The following is a 24666-nucleotide window of genomic DNA, read 5'->3' as shown; positions in this document are numbered from 1 at the left end:
ATGATCAAAATCCAATATGGCGGCCATTACTCCTGACAAAATGCTGTCGATGTCAACATACATGTACACCATCGACGACCTAATTCTGGCTACCATTAGTTTAAATGTCGCTTTTTATGATTTTTGACTGGCGCGACTTTGTACAGGTCTGTCAATACTAAATAAACTGTACGCTGAAGTTTCTTTAGCTATCGAAGACCTTGACAATTTTGACGAGTTAACAGACAATTACAGCGACTGACACTTTATTTGACAAAATATACAGGGCAATACGTTTTCCGACTTCGGACGACGAATTTCAGGACGCGGAGAACGTGTTTTTTATATAATGTTATGGGTATGCCGTGTGTGATCCGATGCATCAATGGCGCCCATGTTAAAATCATTTCCCCGAGATCAGGGAACGACAAAAGTATCAATCAAAAATCAAAACATGTAAGAACTAGTATCTTACCTTTAATTATCCTTTAAAATCCATCTAATAATCCATTTAACTCAATTATTGACGATTTTGCATCTAGGGTCTTTAATAATTATTTTAGCATAGTTAAATAAAGACTCTCATGCCATTCTATCACTTTATTCAAATGAGTTTATGAACGCGATAAACTTTCTTCTTCGTCACACGCTACGTCATGTACTCTACATTACTGCTGTTCAAATGAACCGGAGCAGTTTATCTAATAATAGCCGTTGGTAAACTCGGTTGCATTTGCAGATTTCTGCATATAAACATAATTATGTTTAAACTTGCACAATGTTTTATTTATCTATGGTAAATGCCCTTATTGTACGAAAAAATAATCTAATATATAAATACACAAAGAATGGAAAACATTCAAGTACACAACAGATGAATGAGTAGAAAATACCCGTGTACAAATGGGACGTTCCCAATTCCAGTGTAGTGCTATTTTTACCATCTTATACTTTACACAGCTCTATGCCTAACGTGAATTAAATAGGAAAGCAAACATAGCAGATTATTCATGAACTGTGCGATATGTGTATGGCTTGTTGTACATTCTTAATATTTAAGTTAAATGTCAAAAGTATATGCTTTGGTTATAAACAATGCACATTACACTAAATAATGTCATATGACTAGATTTAAAGGTTGAAGGTCGTATAATTTTGAAGCTCAAGTTTTGTCGACTTTGTTTCTTATGAAAAATCATTCAGTGGTAAAGTAAATATAAATAAAAAAATAACAAAACAAAAATCGTGTAATTTTATTTCAACATTTCTTTTGGTGAATATGTCATAAATATTTTTTTCTGCAAAATATGCACATTTTCTTTTCATGGGTGACCTTAAAATTCGATCAATGAACCAAACAATATCGACCTAATTTTAGCGCATATCGCATGACGTCATTTAAAAAGTAGTCCGTGCACGCGACAGGTATATTCCACAGTGTTGAATACAAGCAAGTATATTCCACAACGTGTTATACCGTCAATGTCGCGGTGAAAATGGGATAAAATATTATAAGATTTGTCATATTCGCTTTCACTATTTGCTTCTTGATTAAACTATACAGAATAAGCCACTAAAATGTTTTGCAATCTCCAAGGAAACAAAACATATATACGCGTTAAATGTAATCAAATCACGATCGACTTGAGCCCCTCTGTCGCTAATGCGATTGTTATTCGGGCGGCGTATATAGGCGAAATAAAAAAAGATATAATTTCTATGATCACACAATATATTCTGTAACATACATTTGGTTTAAGTGTGCATTATAATGATCGCTTTTATATGTATGTGGAACTTAAAGATGTACTTATAACTGTATTTTAAACAATTTAACAAAGTTTGTATTCCACTTATTTAAAATACTGGTCCATTGTGATTGGCGTTCTGTGTTCTCCCTGCAAAAAATATCGCAAAAAAATCTAGGTCAAAAGAGAACTTCCACGGCGAACCCTAGACATTACTATATAAAACGAACTGTTCTAACTACAAACATGTCATGTTCATAGCAGCATCTTATACATACTTATAGATACATATAGATGGTCGTTTAGAGGTTTAAACTGTTAAATAGAGAATAATAGGTTAGTGTTGATTATAGATCAGGTTTATCATGCGAGGCTTAGAAAACAAAAAGCACGAGCCTTGGCGAGTGCTTTTTCGTTTTCGTGCCGAGCATGATAAACCTGATCTATAATCAACACTAACCTATTATTCTATTTATCCCACTTTTTATTCAGTAAACTTTTTTTATTTAAACAAAATAAGTTTTCATGAGTGTTTGTCGTACTTTGATAATGACTGTAGTGTAACCAAGGTCAGTGTATTACTCCGCGTTCCATAAATAACCGCTGATCAAATAATCATTTTTTTAAATCAGAATATCGTTATGTAACAAAGTGCCGAGCGTTATTAATTACAATTTTAATCATATTGAATTGCAAATCTTTAAGTTTTATGATATCAATATGACATTAAGTTGTTATATACAAGGAACTACATTTGTTTACAACGTAGCCTAACACCACACACAATTCACTTTCGATATCAAACTATCGAGTCGATCACGAGGTGCACAATATTTGCTTCTTTGTTATAATATGTGGTTATTCGTGACGAAATAACAAATATTACTTGGATTTAAGCTAATTATATACATTAACATTTTGAATGTTGAAAGTGGCACCAAAGAATTGTGAGGCAAAGTTGTTCGAACTAGAGAAAGACATTTGCTGGTGAAGTGACTGGGTGGGGCGAACATCAAGATCAACTTGTTCGACGGTAGACAGTGGTTGTCTAGGCTGCATTTCGGCCATAGTTTCGGTGCATGAAGGTGAACAAGAGGAATCTGTTGGATTGTTACATTAACTGGACTGAGCAAGAATGATCACTTTTGCTGCTGTTCAACAGATATGTTGGAATAATTGGTTATTGACTGGACATTTTTGTGCCCTGTTATGGCCATGGTTTCAGTGGGTGGAATGTTTGCATTTCGAAGTTTTTGGACCAGGAATTTGCGAACTGAGTGGTTCGTTATTCTCTTGTGCTTGAGAAAGCCGGCGTCTTTTGCCATGGCCTTCAGCATCTGACCTAACTTGTTGACACCCAATTGTTGACGCAAGAATCACCGGGATGCAGTGTCATTTGTGCGTATTGATAGGTAGAAAAGATGCTTTGAAGAAAAATCAGATGGACGCATATCCGAGTACAGCTTGTAAATGAACACAGGATTTCTTGGTCCAGACGATTGTTTTCTACGGTCAAAGGGGAGCAACTCGAACTGACTTCTTCAAAGGGGAGCAACAACAACAGAACCTATTTGCATAGTGTTGATTTTACCTAATACTAGGTTTTAATGACAATAAATGACAAAAAACTCGTTTTTTTGCTACTTTCCTTTGTTTTAAGGTCATTAAGATTGACAAACATTTGAGATTGTTTTTATTATTGATGCACTTGGCAAATACAGGTGACGAGGTGCGTGGGAAAAAGTAGTCCCGGTTCGGCAGTTCATGACGTCATTTCGTGCCATTGATTATAGCCTTGCCGTTGATTATAGATGAAATTTAATCAACGGGGCTTTAATCAACCGATTTCGCTGTAAAAGTTGGATAAAATAATTCTTGTGGTAAAATGGACTTGTAATGTGTGTGTTTTATCAATGAAAAATAAGTTCTTTTTCGCAATTTAATCTTCTTGCATCCCATCCGTTTTAAAATAAGATTCATTTTTGTCGTGTACGTACCAGCTAAGAAGGCGAGTTTTAGTATGTTGTTCGAGGATCACCAATACATGCTAGTGTATTATAGTTGAGACTCAAAATAAATGTAAGACCAGCCCGGACACGTTATGAGTTCACATTCGATTGATAAACAACTTTTTGAAGAATTCCCACAGAAACAAACATTTTTACGCCAAACATGAAATAAATCAAGACGCTAAGTATTCATTGCCTCACTATACCTGTTTTGCCATAGGTTCAAATAGGAAATCGATGATTGTTGCATTATATTTGGTTGACATAGGCAATTATCGGAAGTCGTATTGTGGAGTACTGACTGCCATTCAAAGCAAGGACATTCATGCATGTGACTTGCTTGTTACATGTCCGTTATCAATGAATGTGCTTTACTTCTCCTATATAACATCCCATCGGTGTATTTGAACTGAATAAATCATTTGAAGTCACCGAGGCAGGTAAAATGGTACTAATTACAAGGAGCATGTTTTGTTAGTGAACCATTAGCAGAAAAAAGAAATACGCTCTTGCTCACAACCATTACCTGAATAGCATTTCGGACATTCAACATATGCTTTTTGCTTTTAATATATATATAGGTTTCCTTTTTTGAAATATTCATTAGTAAGGTTATATCCGGAACGGTATCATTTTCTTTGTTGGTTTAATGACGTCAACAAGATTAAATAAAGTAAGAAAACAACTTAGAATTTATCAACTTGAATTGGTTGTATGCATATGCTTAACATATCTGACACTTGTTTACACCTTATTTACTATACTTGCCAAGATTATTTTAGTACACAGTCCCACAAAAGAGTTACAACATTCATGAACTGTTAATCTGTACAAAATACAATTCTTTTCTGACCTTACACATGTGAAAAGCAACTATTATAATAAATATATAGATAGAATGCTTCAAAGATACCAACACACATATTTTCTAAACCAAAGTCTTCAAAACAGAAACACTCCCATAATGATGCTGACAAAAATGACCACACAACAACAGATGGGTACCAAACCAACAGCAACATGGGTCTTTTGTGCGTTAAGTTACTGTATAAGCTCGCGAACGACCGTTCGTTTCGTAAACAATATTAATGTTATTGTTTAGTAATAATTTGATCATATTCATTAAAACTATTTTATATTAATTAATTGACTTTTACTCTTATATAAAAATGAAATATGTATAAGCATTATAGCAAGGGTGATCTCAAGACTTAACGCCGATAATTTCACTATGTTTACGAAATAAAACAAAGCAATTAAAAGTCGCTGTGTTTCATGTACAATTATTAAATGATATAAAAAGCACATCATACAGTGAATATGTCACCTTTAACATCTCAAGGTAAGACATTATAATTATAAGGATTAATTTACAATTGTCAATAAACTGCGTATGCTAGTGTGAATCATTTTAATGAATGATCGGAAGTGTAAGAGGTGCATTGTATCAACCGCAAAGCAAATCCCTATATAAAAAGGAATACATGACATTAGGGTGATGTAATTTTTTTAATACATCCAATGACAAACACGTGCAATTGGAACTTAAATCTGAAACAAGAATTGTGTTTGTCAGAAACACAATGCTGCCTATTGCGCCGCTTTAAAGCCATAAATTTGACATTTGACCTTAAAGGATGACATTGACATTTCACCACTCAAAATGTGCAGCTCCATGAGATACACATGCATGCCAAATATCAAGTTGCTATCTTCAATATTGCAAAAGTTATTGCAAAACTTTAACCAAGGTTAAAGTTTTGGGACACACACATACAACGACTGACACAATGACAGACAGACAGACAGACAGGCCAAAAAACAATATACCCCCGATCTTTCGATCAGGGGGCATAAAAAGAATAACCATCTTCATATGCTGCAGTCTCTAAACTAGTGAAAGAAAAAGGTTTATCATATATATTGATTTTATTTGTGTACACTAATTAACACTGAGAGTGTGGTTGTGTCATTGCTTGATTTATTGAAGCTGTAACGTATATGTCCATTATTAACGAACGATCGTAATTACATTAAAGTAGTGGTGGAGTTTTAATTAATCCGATAAATACTTACCTTCATTGTTTGTGTTTATTATACGCTCTTTACATATGTATTCAAAGTAAAATTATAGTTTTTGCTTTCAATTACTGAATATAAATACTGCTCAGCGAAAATGAAGAATGACTTGACGATACGAATACTCGTTGACTAAGGTATCAGAATGCTAATTGTTAGTATTCACTCCCTATTCTCCAAATATCAAGAAGGTAGCATAATACAGTCTTGTCCAAAGACAAGAGTGTGACTTCGGGTTTTCGAATTCGAGAATTTGAATGACACGTGTTCAATATGTTTATCTTGACGATATCAAATCGGTGTTTAAATCTGTGAAAAATATTTTGTAACCAATCTGACCGCCATATTAGTGACTCAGTTTCGCTGAAACTTGATCAGAATAGTCAGAATGTTTATGTTACCATTATCTAAGCCGAGTTCATATATTGGTCACGTAAGACTTAAAGCCACATTTATCACACACTCTTAATTAAACGTGCAAATTGTAGTGACAAAGTCCAAATCGAATCTGGAATGTGTGTGTCCAAACAAAAGGCTACCAAGTTATAAATCTTTTTAAAACTCGTTACTACTCTAGAGAAGCCCCAAATGTGTGACTCAATCTTAATGAAATAGGATTATTTATATTTACCATACCAAGACACAGTTTTAGTCTCGGTGACTTGTCAAAAAAATTGAAGACTAGCTAGGTAAGATGTAAGATGACAATAGCTGTGCATCTGGGTGTTGTGGATTTAAAACCTAGATCACCAGGGAAATATGTTTATACAACGTATGTTCACTCTGAGGGTCGAAACAATAACTCAATATCCATCAGAAATGGTCAGAATATTTATTTTGACAGGCCTTAGAGTTCCAATCTGGGTTTTGAGTCCAAACATTACCTCGTAAAATTTTAGAAAACATTGTAACCACCTGAAAGGTCACATTTATAAGTAAATATTTGAAGAAACTTGTTCAGATTGTTTATCTTGACAACGTCTATGATAATATCAAGTCTGGATCACATTCATCAAAACCTTCACCAGTTCAAACCTTAGATAAACCATGTTACAAATACAGAAGCCTAATTTATTACCGCTATGAACATATGGGTCAAATGTAGTTAACAATGTGGTCGAATGCCTTCAGACGCTCAACTGAGACCAGAAGCAACTTAACTGTTCTAACAAAGAAATGTCCACACGGCATCGCAATAGACTTTTACGGAAAACTAACCTAGCAACTGGCAGCAATCCAATAATGTGTAGACAAACCTCACTCATTTTCAAGCTTAGCCCAGATATTTACAATCGTTAATTTTCAAAGTTTCACTGTGATTGGGTAAAAGACTTCTAGATGTTCTAATGGTGTATACTAAAGAAAACAAAGGAAGACTGCCCTGCCTTACTGTGGAAATGCTGTTAGTTGGTAAGGAACCATATCTCACTTGTCTGAGATTACATTTGAACAAATGTTGAGAGAAGTTCACGAAGTTTGTGCAAACAATACCGAGTTGTTTTTATGTCCCCCAGTCTATACTAGGGGATATAGTGTTTTGCCCTGTCTGTGTGTTGGTTTGTTGATAGATTGCATCAAACTTTAACATTAGCCATAACTTTTGCAATATTGAAGATAGCAACTTGATATTTGACGTACATGTGTATCGCATTGAGCTGCACATTTTGAGTGGTAAAAGGTCAAGGTCATCCTTCAAGGGCAAATGTATGGGGGACATAATGTTTCACAAACACATCTTGTTTATTTAAGCTAAGACCTAGTTTTTGATCCCATATAACCCAGTTCCAGACTCACAAATAAACTATTGAGGCAAATGTTCCGTTCAAATTTCATGTAGATAGGGCTTAAAATGACACCTCTGAAGTGTAAGAAGCTTAACATTTAATTGGACCTAGTAACCTTGCTTTTGACCACACATTATCCAGTTTTGACTGAGCCAAGGTATAATTGAGCCAAGTGTTATGAAGATTGTGCAATAAATGTGACCCCTAAATGTTTTCTTTATTTCATTTTTACTAGTGACCCAGTTCTTCTCTCATGTTCCCAAGTTTGAATGTGATCCAGTTTCAAACTATGTCATGATTGGGACAAGGATTTTGATCAAGTTTCAGGAAGATTTGGCAATAAATGCGGCCTCAAAAGACTGTCCAATGCAAATTTTGATGATGTACAACAGACAAAAGGTGATCACAAAAGCTCACCATGCAAAAGTTATCGGTTAAAAACTATGTATATTATTGTTCAAATAGTTTCAGTTTATATTTGAAACGTGGTATAATTAAAACCAACAAAATCATTTTAATGTTTGCATTTTAATTTTCTTTAGTTCACATGCACACATCACACTTTAGTCATTTTCAAACATTTAACATTAATTGTTTGCATTCAACAAATTTAACATTATAATTAATAAACTTTCAAATTGTAAACTATGAACAGCTATTAACAATCAAGGTAGTGATCCATTGGTGATAATAATAATTATTAGGTGAGGTATGTTTTTACAAACAGCACTAAAGGTACAATATATTTGTAATATTATCTGAAACTGCCATGTTGCTCTGAAAGTTCTTTGAACAATAAGAATTTTATATAATACAGTAAAACTCGCATGCCATTAGAAATGTTCATAAATGAACATATCGTCAACAATTTTATATCATTTTTTAATGTAAATGTTCTTGAACATTTTTTCTAACTTTTTTTTTAAGTATTCATTATTCGATGCATATTATGAAGTTGTTTATTCAGGATTTAAACTGAACTTTAGACATCATTATAGTGTGAGTTCTCATGATATAGATGGGAAGAAAAACTTATCTGGAACGTATTGATTTAAAAACCGCACATTAATGTGATTAAAGTAATGCAATTGACGCCAATTACTGTAAATATAAACAATAATAGTAGATGAATAATAGGTGCAATTGTTATTTTTAAAATTGTATGTAAATAATTTAGATTGAAGAAGCAAATGACATCACCAAAACTGATATACATATAACAATAAAATAATAGGTTTTAACAACATGAAATACCAAAACAGACTTTGAACAAAACATTTGGGCCGTGTTCTGTGAAAAAGTGGTTTAATGCATGTGCGTAAAGTGCCGTCTCAGATTAGCCTTTGCAGTCTGCACAGGCTAATCAGGATCAGGGACGACACTTTCCGCTTTTGTGGTATTTTTCGTTCACAGAAAGTCTCTTTCCAGCAAAAATTCATTTTAAGTGGAAAGTGTCGTTCCTGATTAGCCTGTGTGAATTGCACAGGCTAATCTGGGATGACACTTTACGCACATGCATAAAACCCCTTTTTCACAGAGCACAGCCCATTTGCATTTTATAAGATCTGGTGGGTTGGCATGAACCAGCCACAGTGACAGTTTACATAAACACCAGTAAATGTACCTAAACAAGAGGGCCTGAAAGGCCCAAAGTCGCTCACCTTAGATATTATTGGGACAAATCTTCTGAAGTTTCATGAAGATTGAAGAATAAATGTGGCCTCTCGAGTGTTAACAAGGTTTTACTATAGCCACATTTATTGTCCAAAAGTTTAAAGCAACCAAAACCATTTTTGAACTCATCCAAGATATCATTTGGAAAAATCTTCTGACCAACTTTCATGAAGATCCGAAAATAAATGTGGCCTCTAGAGTGTTAACAAGGTTTACCTATAGCCATATAAGGAAAAATGCCTTGCAGCCATGTTTTTCAACCAACCGGCATCATTTTCGAACTCGTCCAGGATATCATTGGGATGAATGTCCTAACCAAGTTTCGTGAAGATCGGACAATAAATGTGGCCTCTAGAGTGTAAACAAGATTTTACTATAGCCATATATAGCCATATAAGGAAAAATGCCCCGCCCCTTGGCAGACATGTTTTTCAAGCAAAGGTTACCATTTTAAAACTCAACCAAGATATCATTGGGACAAATCATCTGAGCAAGTTTCATGAAGATCGGAAAATAAATGTGGCCTCTAGAGTGTTAACAATGTTTTACTAAAGCCATATAAGGAAAAATGCCCCGCCCCCTGGCGGCCATGTTTTTCAACCAACCGGCATTGTTTTCATTTTCGAACTCGTCCAAGATATTATTGGGATAAATCTTCTGACCAAGTTTCATGTAGATTTGGCAATAAATGTGGTCTCTAGAGTGTAAACAAGAGTTTACTATAGCCATATATAGCCATATATGGAACAAGATGTGTTTGTGAAACACAATGTCCCCCTATATGATGTTTGACATTGTAGGATGACCTTGACCTTGTGAAAGATGACCTTGACCTTTCACCACTCAAAATGTGCAGCTCCATGAGATACACATGAATGCCAAATATCAAGTTGCAATCTTCAATATTGCAAAAGTATTCATAAAATAAGCGATTTGGGCCACATATATTTGACCTTTGACCTTGAAGAATGACCTTGACCTTGACCTTTCACCACTCAAAATGAGCAGCTCCATGAGATGCACATGCATGCCAAATATCAAGTTGCTACAAATATCAAGTTGCTATCTTCAATATTGCAAAAGTATTCATAAAATGAGTGATTTTGGCCACATATAATTGACCTCTGACCTTGAAGGATGACCTTGACCTTGACCTTTCACCACTCAAAATGTGCAGCTCCATGAGATACACATGCATGCCAAATATCAAGTTGCTATCTTCAATATTGCAAAAGTATTCATAAAATGAGCGATTTTGGCCACATATATTTGACCTCTGACCTTGAAGGATGACCTTGACCTTGACCTTTCACCACTCAAAATGTGCAGCTTCATGAGATACACATGCATGCCAAATATGAAGTTGCTATCTTCAATATAGCAAAAGTTATTGCAAAATGTTAAAGTTGGCGCAAACAGACAGACCAACAGACAGACCAACAGACCAACAGACAGACCAACAGACCAACAGACAGGGCAAAAACAATATGTCCCCCACTACTATAGTGGGGGACATAAAAATGCCACGACCCTTGGCAGCCATGTTTTTAAAGCAAACGTTACCATTTTCGAACTCATCCAAGATATCACTGAGACCAATTGTCTGACCAAATTTCTGGAAGATTGGACAATAAATGTGGCCTCTAGAGAGTTAACAAGGCAATTGTTGACGGCGCACGTTGCACGACGGACAAAAGGCGATCACAAAAACTCGCCAAGAGCACGTTGTGCTCAGGTGAGCTTAAAATGTCTAAAGGTATAAATAAAATGTCAACCAATCATAGGGAACAATCATGGATAATGCACATCAAATAACACTCAAAACAGACAAGTATATTCAAACAGAATAATACAGGGTTTAAACAACAACAATACAAAATATATATCCAACAAACTCAATTTTAATTGATCCCTATTGTTGAATAAATTCTCAGAAACACAGAAAACACAACTGTATATTCATTGTTTAAATCAGATAAAAACAAAATTCTAGTACCCCAAACAAATGAACATTGATAACAAAACATATTTCCCCACACTTTCCTTCATTCATACAAAAGTCAACAAGTTTCCATCATAACCGGTCTCACTTTCTGTCATTCTGTATTGAAGCCTGCTAAGCATATGAGTCGTGTTCTGAGAAAACTGGGTATAATGCATGTGTGTCAAGTGTCGTCCCAGATTAGCCTGTGCAGTCCGCACAGGCTAATCAAGGACGACATTTTCCGCTATTATGACATTTTTTGTTTAAATGAAGTCTCTCCTTAGCAAAAATCCAATTTAGGCGGAATGTGTTGTCCCCGATTAGCCCGTGCGGATTGCACAGGCTAATCTGGGATGACACTTTACGCACATGCATAATGCCCCGTTTTCTTAGAACGCGAGTTTTATGATTTGTAAAATATTTTTACATCAGATAGTATCATTTATCCAAGTACAAGACATGTTCTGCTATGCCTTTGAATTGTGTTCAACAAGAAGGCCATGTAGGCCCTTAAGCATTCACCTGAGTCACAGACACACACTACTGAACTCTTGACCAGGTTATCTAGTTTTTTACCACACTTAACCCTGATTCAAACAAAATAAATATTCTGACCAAGTTTCATCAAGACTGAGTAATAAATGTGGCCTGCGATTGGTATAGTTGTGTTTTTTTCAGATTTGGCATGGTGACTATTTAGATGTTTTTGAACCAAAATTCAAACTTGGTCAGCAATGTCAAGATATACATTTTTATCAAGTTTCATCAAGACTAAGTAATAAATGTTGCTTATACAGCGCGTGTGCCCAAGTTTGTTGAGTCATGTGACTAAGGTTCAAACTTGGTCAAAGTATTATGAAGATAAACATTCTTACCAAGTTTAATAAAGATTGAGTAATAAATGTATCATTTAGAGTGGTAACAAGATTTTTAAAGATATATTACCTGGTGACTGAGTTTTTATGCATAGGACCCAGATTCAAAAATGGCCTAAGCATTGCCAAAATGAAAATTAAGACCAAGGTTTCATAAAGATTGAAATAAAAAGGTTGCCAATAAATTGGTTACAATGTTTTTCCAAGATTGGACCTGGTGACCTGTTTTTTGGACATATATGACTCAGATGATAATTTACCGACATAGAGTGATCACAATAGATCACTATTCATGTGAGCTAAAAACGTGTCATGTTAAATGTAACAATAAACAAAGTACGTGACATGTTCTGATGTGCTTATGGATTTGTTTTAATTGCAACACTTAACAAAGTACATATACCCGACTTGTTTACCATGTCTGACAATATGAAGTTGTTTTCAGGTTTTAGCTTTGCAATGCTTGTAAAGACCAATGTTATACAGACCATAATAGATTTTGTCTGTTGTTATTTGTTCATAGAAACCTAACAATACTTCTTGAAAATCTGATCAAGTAAAACCTCTGAATGTAACAAGCCAGATAGGAATCAATCCATGGCCCCTTTTCAAGGCCCTACGTACAAGTCGTTTTTAGGATGTCCTAAAACATCAGCTTTAAAACAAAACAGATTATCTCGTCAGACAAATTAAATTCATCGTCCGAAGTCGGAAAACGTATTGCCCTGTATATTTTGTCAAATAAAGTGTCAGTCGCTGCAATTGTCTGTTTACTCGTCAAAATTGTCAAGGTCTTCGATAGCTAAAGAAACTTCAGCGTACAGTTTATTTAGTATTGACAGACCTGTACAAAGTCGCGCCAGTCAAAAATCATAAAAAGCGACATTTAAAGTTATGGTAGCCAGAACTAGGTCGTCGATGGTGTACATGTATGTTGACATCGACAGCATTTTGTCAGGAGCAATCGCCGCCATATTGGATTTTGATCATTTTCTTTCGAAAATAAAATAAATTATAGTAAAGTAAAATCTTCTTTTCGCGGTCGTAATGTGTTAAAATTCGCATACTGCGTAAAATAGAATGTAGGCATATGGTGATATTTTTACTTGTTTTACAGTTTGTGTGTGAATTTTTTAAAGACTATTTTGCGTACCAGAACAAATACATGTATATCACTACGCATGGTTACATTTGTTAGATTTTAAGCGCTTTTATGACTGAATTAAAATTATTGTTAAGGTTATTAGATCTATTTATGTTAAATGTCACGTTGAAAAAATCAAATGGGATAAATAGAATACTAGGATTAGCGTTGAATACAGAGAAGTTTATGTTGCTCGGCTCGAACACCGAAAGCGCTCACCAAGGCTCGCGCTTCCGGCGTTCTAAGCCTCGCAACATAAACTTCTCTGTATTCAACGCTAACCTAGTATTCTCTATATCTCGTCAGACAAGCGTATCCTGTCCAAGCATGCACAGTCTAAGTATTTTAACTGAATGCATAAATATGTGTTAGGCAGAATAACGCGATATATTATAGCCAGAAAAAATACAACATATCTGGATGAATAAGGCATATTCATAGAAGCATTTAACTGTGCCTAGAGATGGACAAAGTCCATATCACTAAGGATGTTCATTCCTTTTGGACTGGATACCAGATGTGTCACAGCTCAGGGCTCATCCAACTGGCCAGGTGTGGCAGCTTTGGGCATGGTATCCCAATCATTTTCCTGTGTGCAGACATGCTTGAAATCACCAGGGAAGTAACTGAAAATGCAATTAATAAAAACACAGGTTACATGTTTGGCATTAGTAATAATGATACGGACATAAACATACTAAAACATGTTTTGTTGCATGATTCTGGCATAATTGAATAATACAACACAAATAAACACAAAAACAGAGAATATATGTTTGTATGTAATTTACAGATACATGTAATTATTTTCAATGACAAGAACATGGCTATATGTCAGGGGGTTTTAGCACTGTCTGCGCCTCCGTAAAACGAAGGCGTTCCCAAAGCAAACGGACCCGATCCCAAACAGAAATTAAAAAAAATAATCCCAATTTCAAAAAAAAAAAAAATTTTTTTTAGAAAGAAGTGTCTTTTGACTTATGATTGTTAGATTTTTAATGTTCCAACTCGTCCAGCTGATGTGTATCATGTCAAAAAGCACTGCTGCGAGCAAGGATTCAGCACCATGAACCTGCTGTGCTCCCCATTACGCAGCACATTCACACAAACCAAACTTAATCATCTGATGCTTACCTGCATTGAAGGTCCAGACCTGAATGACAAATCATTGGAGGAGCTGTGTGATGCTTTAAAAAACAGAAAGCAGAGAAAAATTATGCTGTAACTTGTGTGACTAACCAGTGTTTGTTTTGGTCAAAAATATATATAAGTTTTTGACTGTACAGTTCTTATCTCAGAGTGTAACTGTAACTGAAAAACAAAATTGCAGTACTTGAATAAACGTTGAACATGCCCAATATTGCATGTGTTAATATAAAGAAGACAAAGTAACAAATGAAAACAAATTTATTTGTTAACCACTGACTTATTTAAGCATGATGAATTCACAATGGTTTCCCAAAATGAGCCGTTTCATTGAAGCAAAAATTCCCAAAATGAACAATTTTGTCGATAAAAAATTCCTAATTTGGTCAGACTCCTTTTCCCAAAACAGGCAGACAAACCCCTGTATGTCCGTTGAAAGACTGGGTAAGACCATGAAACAAATGCACTGCCAAAACTGTGCAGAACACTGACACACAAAAAAGTCACTCATGAATATGAGCTGTGCTAAGTGAAAAAGGGTTTTAATGCATGTGTGTTAAGTGTCATCCCAGATTAGCCTGTGCAGTCTGCACAGGCTGACCAGCAACAAAACTTTTTGCCTAAAATTGATTTTTGCTAAGAAGAGACTTCTTTAAACAAAAAATATAATCAAAGCAGACAGCACAGGCTAATCTGGGATGACACTTTAATAACATGCATAAAACCCCCTTTTTTTAACAGAAAAATATCATAAAAGCGGACGACACAGGCTAATCTGGGATGACACTTTAAGCAAATGCATTATACCCCCTTTTCACAGAGCACGGCCCAAATATATTCAAGTTATTTACATTGTACAACATACTAGAGCAAATAAGTCATCCAACAAAAGATGACTACTTCCTAAATGGACAGTGTTAAAAGTCAGCTAAAGTAGAACATTCTTCCAAGAGATAGAGATATATATACAGCTATTTAATAACAATCATCAAAGATCTTTTTATCACATCATTAATTATTCATTAAGGTAACAGAGTTCTTATTTTCATTACATAGTATTGTACAGGTGGTGGGGTAAAACTGTGCATCTTCAATCCAAACACTCAACTATTTATGGAGCTGTCAAGTGTGTGTGCAAAGTTGCAAACCATTGCAAAGCTAAACTTTAATGTTAACCTGACTTTCAAAGTGTTTGCAAAGGGAAACTTTGGAAAATTATGAACTGCAAAAAATATTTTTTCAATTATTGAGGATGCAAAGCTTATGTAAACAAGTATACCATAATGTTTCTGATTAGTCAATTTCTTTTTTAAGCATAGAAGGAGTGAATATGAAAGTTGTAAGCATTGTTTGGGTTTTGAAATACTTGTGTACAGTATCTAGAAACATTTGCAATTTAAGTTAACAATATGTGTGTGATAATAAGCTTTGATATCAATCATTCTTCAAAAGTGTTGATAAAGTATATTTCACATTTTCCTGGACTGTTCGCATTCTTCTTAATATATTGTGCACACATAGTTTGACACTTGAATTACTTTTTTTTTATAAATAGCCTAATGAAATCCTACATGTTTCTTTAATTGCAGAGTTATTGTGATTTATATTGTACTCAGAATATCTAAAGGTTGAAAATACAAGCATATTAAGTTGCAAGAAAAAAACTACCTGTGTCATTAGAATGTAAAGGGTATAATTATAAATGTTTAGTATGTAGCACAATAGAGTAAAATTATAAATGTTTAGTATATAGCAAAGGATTCTATTTACAATTCCCACAGAGCAATTAATCAAATTAACCTAGCTTAAAGGGGCCTTTTCACAGATTTTGGCTTTTTTTAACTTATTCATTAAATGCTTTATATTGATAAATGTAAACATTGGATCGTAAAAGCTCCAGTAAAAAATCAAGAATAAAATTAAACAAGAGCACCGCCTTGCGGGTGCAAACCGCTAATCTATTTTCTTTTTAAAGGTGAAGGGACTCTCATTTTCAATCACAAAGGAGGGAGGGGTGGAGTGAAGAGCGGTGCATTGTGTGGGGGTGTGGACATTTATTACATTTTCTTCCAAAAATGCGAAAAAAAGGAAAAAAAAATCAGGGGGGGTGGGGGGGGATTCTTGGGTGCGATGGTTGGACGGTATTTCAAACATAAAATAATAAAAATAAATATTTGTGTTTTTTAACCGTTTCAAAAAAAAAATGGGGGGGGTGAGGTGGGGGGGGTATAGTGTGAGGGTGTGGTGGTAATTTGTGAGATGATCTTCAAAAAAAAAAAAAAAAAAAAAAAAAAAATAGGGGGGGGGGGGTTGGGGGGGGGGGGGCACGGGCGATGGTTTGGGTGGAGTCTATTGTGGTATGTCAGGTAAGAGTAGTTTTGTCAAAGTATCAATCAAATCTAATCATAAATAAAGAAGTTATGGCAATTTTAGAGAAATTTAATAATTTGACCTTGAGAGTCAAGGTCATTCAAAGGTCAAGGTAAAATTCAACTTGCCAGGTACAGTAACCTCATGATAGCATGAAAGTATTTGAAGTTTGAAAGCAATAGCCTTGATACTTAAGAAGTAAAGTGGATCGAAACACAAAATTTAACCATATATTCAAAGTTACTAAGTCAAAAAAGGGCCATAATTCCGTAAAAATGACATCCAGAGTTATGCAACTTGTCCTTTTACTGTACCCTTATGATAGTTTGCGAGTGTTCCAAGTATGATAGCAATATCTATGATACTTTAGGGGTAAAGTGGACCAAAACACAAAACTTAACCAAACTTTCAATTTTCTAAGTATAAAGGGCCCATAATTCTGTCCAAATGCCAGTCAGAGTTACATAACTTTGCCTGCACAGTCCCCTTACGGTAGTTAGTAAGTGTTGCATTGATACTTAAGGAATAAAATGGACCTTAACACAAAACTTAACAAAATTTTTCAATTTTCTAAGTATAAAAAGGGCACATAATTCTGTCAAAATGCACGCCAGAGTTATCTAACTTTGCGTGCCCAGTCCCCTCATGATAGTAAGTAAGTGTACCAAGTTTGAATGCAATAGCATTGATACTTTCTGAAAAAAGTGGACCTAAACGCAAAACTTAACCAAAATTTTCAATTTTCTAAGTATAAAAAGGGCACATAATTCAGTCAAAATGCACGCCAGAGTTATTTAACTTTGCCTGCCCAGTCCCCTCATGATAGTAAGTAAGTGTACCAAGTTTGAATGCAATAGCATTGATACTTTCTGAGAAAAGTGGACCTAAACGCAAAACTTAACCGGACGCCGACGCCGACGCAGACGCCGACGCAGACGCCGACGCCAAGGTGATGACAATAGCTCATAATTTTTTTTCAAAAAAATAGATGAGCTAAAAAAGGAAAAGAACATTGCCCGGAGCAGGTTTCGAACCAGTGACCCCTGGAGTCCTGCCAGAGTCCTGAAGTAAAAACGCTTTAGCCTACTGAGCTATTCCGCCCAGAACACATACTTGACGTATTTTATACCTTATATAAGCAATCTTCGTAGTTTCACAAAATTTAACGACGAAAACAGAACTCTCCAAATTATTCAATCGTTTCGCGTTGCAACGCTTTATAATTTTTAGGTTTTAAAATCGTCAAAAGATGCAAATAATGGCTATATTAGACCATGGTAAATGTTCAGTATTACTGTTTCCTCACAAATATCATAACTAAAACGAAAATGTGCGAATCTGAAACAACTTTTTTCAATTTTGTCAATTTACCAAAGCGTGAAAAGATCCCTTTAATGAAGCATCAAGATACACCACAAGCTCTATCGCTAGTAAGTTGTGAATTTCACCATGATTTATAACAGATGCTGCAATGTTTTTGATGTAACAGGTTATTTATTAATCTTTGCTTTAGACACTCATTATTTATCTTGTCTATATTCTCCTTTTTATGAGCCGTGCTCTGTGAAAAGGGGGTTTAATGCATGTGCAAAAAGTGTTGTCCCAGATTAGCCCGTGCAGTCCGCCTTAACTGTATTTTTACTAAGAAGAGACTTTCTTGAAACAAAATTTATCATAAAAGTGTAGTGTCATCCCTAATTATATAGCCTGTGCAGACTTCACAGGCTAATATGAGACGACACCTTAGGCACAACCCTTTTAACAGAGCATGACCCCAAATAGATTGCACCATATGTTTTGCAATGAAACTATCATTTACATGTCACAGAATATAATATTAATGAGACAACAAAAAAACCAAAAGTGTTCTCCTACAAAGCCAGGTGTTGTACAAAATACTTTTTAACACAATATTTCAAATGCCAAATATTGACTTAAGGTGCTGCAGTGGTGCAATTAATTATGATGTTATCTGCTTTTGCTGGAAGTAGTAAATAAGGATTCAAATTTTGACAGAATACAAAATATATGATGGTCTTACTCAGGGCTCAACATTATAATTTTAAAATCTACCGGGTACATGTGCAGTTGTATTAGTACTCTACAATTTTGCTTGTCTTGTCTTCACATCACCAGTTAGATTTTAGTTATTTCAAAATATGTATATGTATATACTTATATTAATTACAGAAACTTTATATTAAATCATTTTTAAAAATAGCACAAGTAGAAGAGTGTCCCCTTGTGGTGTCCCAAAATATTTCAATGTAATTAATACAAACCCATCCTGCCAAACAACTGGCATTGTTAACAATCACTTATACTGCTATCATAATCTTACAATGGCTATCAGAGCCTTCATAGCCATTTATTGTACATATCAAATGTTTATATTAACAAACACACAACAACAATGACTTAACATTGGAAATTGTGTCATTAGGTTATCAATTTAGGACTCACAAAAATAAACCACAATTGTTAACAAATTAAAACAAAATGAAAGCAAAGCATCTCTGAGCATTGAATGTTTCACATTGGAACCATTTGTTTTTATGTAAACAACATGCCCATTGATGACAATGGAACCACTTGTTCCGTGTAAACACCTGCACTTTGATGATATGAACATTCCTATAATTCATAATTATGTTGGGTTTTGCAAACAATTGAAGTATTGACCTAACCACTCTCTAAACAAGAGGGCCTGAAAGGCCCAAAGTCGCTCACCTGAGATTCAAAGGAACTGACCTGTTCTGTGCAGCCCAAGATGTCATTAGAACAAAATGTTCTAACCAACTTTCATGACTAGTGAACAGCCTGGCAGCCATGTTTTTTAACAGACCAGAACCATTTTCATACACATCCAAGATATCATTTAAACAAATAAACTGACAAAGTTTATTGAAGATTCATAAATCCATATAAGTAAAAATGCCCAGCCCATTGGTGGCCATGTTTTTCAAGCAACTGGAACTATTTTCAAACTTGTCCAAAATATCATTGGGACAAATCTTCTGACAAAGTTTTATGATGATCGTACAATAAATACGGCTTCTAGAGTGTTAACAAGTTTTATCTATAAAAACTATATAAGGAAAAATGCCACGCCCCCTTGGCGGCCATGTTTTTCCACCAACCAGAACCATTTTCGAACTCATCCAAGATATCATTGGGACAAATCATCTGACCAAGTTTCATGATGATTGGACAATAAATGTGGCCTCTATAGTGTTAGCAAGGTTTTACAAAAGCATGATATATAGCCATATTAGGAAAAATGCCCCGCCCCCTGATGGCCATGTTTTTTAAGCAACCGAAACCATTTCGAACTCATCAAAGATATCATTAGGACAAATCTTCTTACCAAGCTTCATGAAGAGCGGAAAATAAATTTGGCCTCAAGAGTGTTAACAAGGTTTTACTATAGCCATATAAGGAAAAATGCCCCGCCCCCTGGCGGCCATTTTTTTCAAACAAACGGCATCATTTTTAACTTGTCCAAGATATTATTGGGATGAATCATCTGACCACTGAAGTTTCATGAAGATCGGACAATAAATGTGGCCTCTAGAGTGTTAACAAGATTTTACTATAGCCATATATGCAGGGTTCGACACTAAGGCTAGTCCGACAGACATTGTCTAGTAAGATCGGTGGTCGGGCTAGTAAAACTGCGGGCTAGCTTAATTGTCCGACTGGTCGTACATAAAATCTATACTTATTCATATAACTAAAAATAACTGCTATGAAAACCTTTACTTTTAATGTGTAAAATTACTCTTGTATCCGTTATTTACATTAAAACAAAACTAGTATATTTAAATAAACGCGGAGCATTCACATGATTCATCGCTATTTTTAGACGCAAAGGAGAGCATCCTGCAGAAATTGGTTGTTTCAATTGGTCAAGTTGTCATGAATATTAATGATTTTCTGCAGTGTCTTAAAACTGTAGAGCATGATTTTACAACCTCTATAGAAAATCGGTATCGTCAATGTAAACATTTTTGCGTAGCAGACATGATAATGTAATTTAAAGAATGGCTTTGTTCAAGTTCGGATTTTTGTCCGACAAATCAGTTAATAAAAAAGAATCCCACGCTTAACTGACACAAAACGTAAATATGAAGAAACACGAAAATGTCAATTTATCCTAGATGGAAAATCGAGTCAGTTCCCATGGCTTGAATTTGACGAAGAAAAGCAAAAAAAGGGTTATTTTATTGTTTTACCCTATGCATAAAAAATCTGGTGTTCACTGATTATTTACTGATAAATCCTGATTAAACAGTTACATGACACAATTGTGTTCTAGTACATTTTAAGAGGAGCTGGTCCGACGGTCTTGCTGTAAAAAAGTTAATGTCGAACCCTGATAATGACAAATGCCCCGCCCCTTGGCAGCCATGTTTTTCAAGCAAACGTAACCATTTTCGAACTCATTCAAGATATCATTGAGAGCAATCTTCTGACCAAATTTCATGAAGATTGGACATTAAACGTGGCCTCTAGAGTGTTCACAAGGTTTTACCATAGCCATATATAATAGCCATTTAAGGAAAAATGCCCCGCCCCTTGGCAGCCATGTTTTTCAAGTAAACGTTACCATTTTTGAACTCATCCAAGATATCATACAGACCAATCTTCTGACCAAATTTCATGAAGATTGGACAATAAATGTGGCCTCTAGAGTGTTAACAATGTTTTACTATAGCCATATAAGGAAAACTGCCTCGCCCCTGGCAGCCATGTTTCTTCACGGATCTGGACCATTTTCGAACTCGTCTGAGATATCAATGAACGACCAATTTTCATGATGATTGGGCAAAAATTGTGACTTCTAGAGTGTTCACAAGGTTTCCCTATAGCCATATAAGGAATACTGCCCCGCCCCCTGGCTGCCATGTTTTTTCACGAATCTGAACCATTTTCAAACTCGTCCGAGATATCAATGAAACCAATGTTTTGACCAAGTTTCATGATGATTGGGCAACAATTGTGACTTCTTGAGTGTTCACAAGGTTTCTCATTAGCCATTTAAGGAATACTGCCCTGCACCCTGGCGGCCATGTTTTTCAACGGACCGGAACCATTTTTGAACTTGACCAACATATCATTTAGACAAACATTTTGACAAAGTTACATGAAGATTGGGCATCAAATGTGACTTCTACAGTGTTCACAAGGTTTTTCTTTTTTTTACCTATTGACCTAGTTTTTGACCCAGCATGACCCAGTTTCGAACTCAGTCGAGGTATCAATAGGACAAATATTCTGATTAAATTTCATGAAGATCAGACAATAAATGTGGCCTCTAGAGTGTTCACAAGGCAAAATGTTGACGATGGACGACGCACGACGCAGGACGGACGATGGACAAAAGCCGATCACAAAAGCTCACCATGAGCACGTTGAAAATTGAACAATTGAATTCAATTCACATAAATACAGGAATTCTATTTGAGGCAAACGCGTTCTGATGAACTAACTATTTTAACAGGAATTTATCATTTTCTTATCTTCTGAATGCACAAACAGATTTTATACCAAACTCTAATGAGTTCTTTTATAATCTCAATGGCAAACTATATAATCTTTAATATCATCTTTAAGACCCAGAGATTACCAGAACCAAACAATTGTATGCAGTAAATATTTGTCTGAATGTTATTACTTACATATCTTGAATAACCAATGCATGCCAATATTCATTGTAAATTTACTGTACAATACATTCCTTGTATTAAGAAATGTTATTTTAATTGCTTTATACTGGTGACATTTTTAGTCCTTGTTATTTGAATCTATTTCTTCTCTTTATTTGCCATGATCACAATATAATTATAACTAATCCATAATTTATTTTCTTTTTTAAACATCATTTTTAATTGACATTGTTGATATGCCCCTTTCACTTTTGCACATGCAGGGGTTTTTCAGCACTGTCTGCGCCTCCGGAAAACGGAGGCGTTCCCAAAGCAAACGGACCCGATCCCAAACCGAAATTATAAAAAAAATCCCAATTTCCAAAAAAAAATGTTTTTTTTTTTTTTTTTTTAGAAAGAAGTGTCTTTTGACTTATAATTATTAGATTATTAATGTCCAGCTGATGTGTATCATACCAACAAGCACTGCTGTGGTTGAGCGAGGATTCAGCACCATGAACCTGCTGTGCTCCCCATTACGCAGCACATTCACACAAACCAAACTTACTCATCTGATGCTTACCTGCATTGAAGGTCTAGATCTGAATGACAAAACATTGGAGGAGCTGTGTGATGCTTTCAAAAACAGAAAGCAGAGAAATATTATGCAGTAACTTGTGTGACTAACCAGTGTTTGTTTTGGTAAAAAATATCTGCTATAAGTGTTTGACTGTACAGTTCTTATCTCAGAGTGTAACTGTAAAAGTAAAAACAAAATTACAGTACTTGAATAAACGTTAATCATGCCCAATATTGCATGTGTTTATATAAAGAAAACAAAATAACAAATAAAAACAAATTTATTTGTTAAACCAATGACTTATTTAAGCATGATAAATTCACAATGTTTTCCCAAAATGATCCGTTTCATCGAAGCAAAAATTCTCAAAATGGACAATTTTGTCGATAAAAAATTCCCAATTTGGTCAGACTCCTTTTCCCAAAATAGGCAGAAAAACCCCTGACTTGACAGTTAAATCCCAGGCCAGAATGTTTTTTAATTAAACGTTATCAACGGAAGTAAATGATCCTATATCTATTACATGACAGAATTAGGTCAGTGCAAATTTGAAACTCAACCAACAAATGTCAAACTTTGACAGACATTTATTAAAAAAACAACTTTAGACATAAAGTGTAAGTGAAACATTATTTATGATATAAATTTGTGTTAACCTAGACCTAAGAATATAATTTTATGTGAAACTCATCTATATATGGCATATATATTGTCTGTTTTATTTTACAACATTTAATGCACATAACACAATATCTAATACAAGTAACACAGTTTGTTTAAATATTATTTTGGTATCTGAAGGGTTTGTCAGGAAATGTTTACTTCAAAGTGCCCTTTTCACGTTTTGGTAAATTGACAAAATTAAAAAAAAATTGTGTCAGATTTGCAAATTTTTGTTTTAGTTACCGGTATGATACTTGCAACAAAACAGTTATGCTGAATAATAACTATGCTTTAAATATACATTATATGTATTGTTTGACGTTTCAAAATCCCGAAAATAATTACCGGTAAGCTATACAAACCCAAAACAATTTAATAATTTGGAGAGTTCTGTTGTTATTATTATACACCACTCACTTCATGAGCATGGATGGCCCAGTGGTTCAAGAACTTTTTCAGTAAAATCACTTGTATTTTTTTCAATTATATTTTTCTGTGATATGTGTTGTCAGAAAGAGGTAAATGAAAAAATAAAAACGCATTGTGAATCTGTCCAAGCTACATGTAAATTTGACTGTTACTTACTGTTTCTGAGATTTGGAAAGTTATTTTTTTTTAACTAGGAAAATTGGTTGCCATTATCAGACTTGTAATGGGGACTATTCAAATAGAACATTAATTGACAGGAAAAGCACAGTAACATATCACATTCCACTTGTATTACAGTTACACATGTACCTGAAGCTATCATTACATTTTACTCCCCACAATTTACATTATTGGTCATCCACAAAATTGCAAACACATTATTTATATTAGCATTCTTTACGATTGTACTTGATATGCATGACACAATATAATACAATGACCAATCTGCATAGGCAAACATAATTTATGTAATAAGGTTATGTTATATACATGTAATAATGCAGTACAATCAATAATTTGCACCTACTCTTGCGTCAGCATGTAGGAGGGTAATG

General features: G+C 34.7%; 1 protein-coding gene across 7 annotated transcripts in view; it reads right to left on the bottom strand.

Moving 5' to 3' along the window:
* LOC127856174 (zinc finger CCCH domain-containing protein 10-like) overlaps nt 1–24666 on the bottom strand; it is a 572427-nt gene that overhangs the window by 399437 nt on the left and 148324 nt on the right. Inside the window, exons 5-6 of one of the 7 annotated variants that reach the window (XR_008037884.1) lie at nt 14411–14429; nt 13533–13902 (exon numbers count right to left, since the gene is read on the bottom strand). The exons of 2 other annotated variants lie outside the window; for them this stretch is intronic. The gene's annotated coding sequence lies outside the window, so the exon portion shown is untranslated. Of the gene's footprint in view, nt 1–13532; nt 13903–14410; nt 14464–24666 lie in introns of those variants that run through there. 4 more of the 7 variants (XR_008037882.1, XR_008037883.1, XM_052392240.1 and 1 more) reach the window with 4 other exon arrangements.

The sequence above is a fragment of the Dreissena polymorpha genome, chromosome 13 (assembly GCF_020536995.1).
Source record: "Dreissena polymorpha isolate Duluth1 chromosome 13, UMN_Dpol_1.0, whole genome shotgun sequence".
In the NCBI taxonomy this organism is placed as follows: domain Eukaryota; kingdom Metazoa; phylum Mollusca; class Bivalvia; order Myida; family Dreissenidae; genus Dreissena; species Dreissena polymorpha.
The sequence above is the reverse complement of the archived record's forward strand: the minus strand, read 5'-3'. Positions and strand labels throughout refer to the sequence as shown.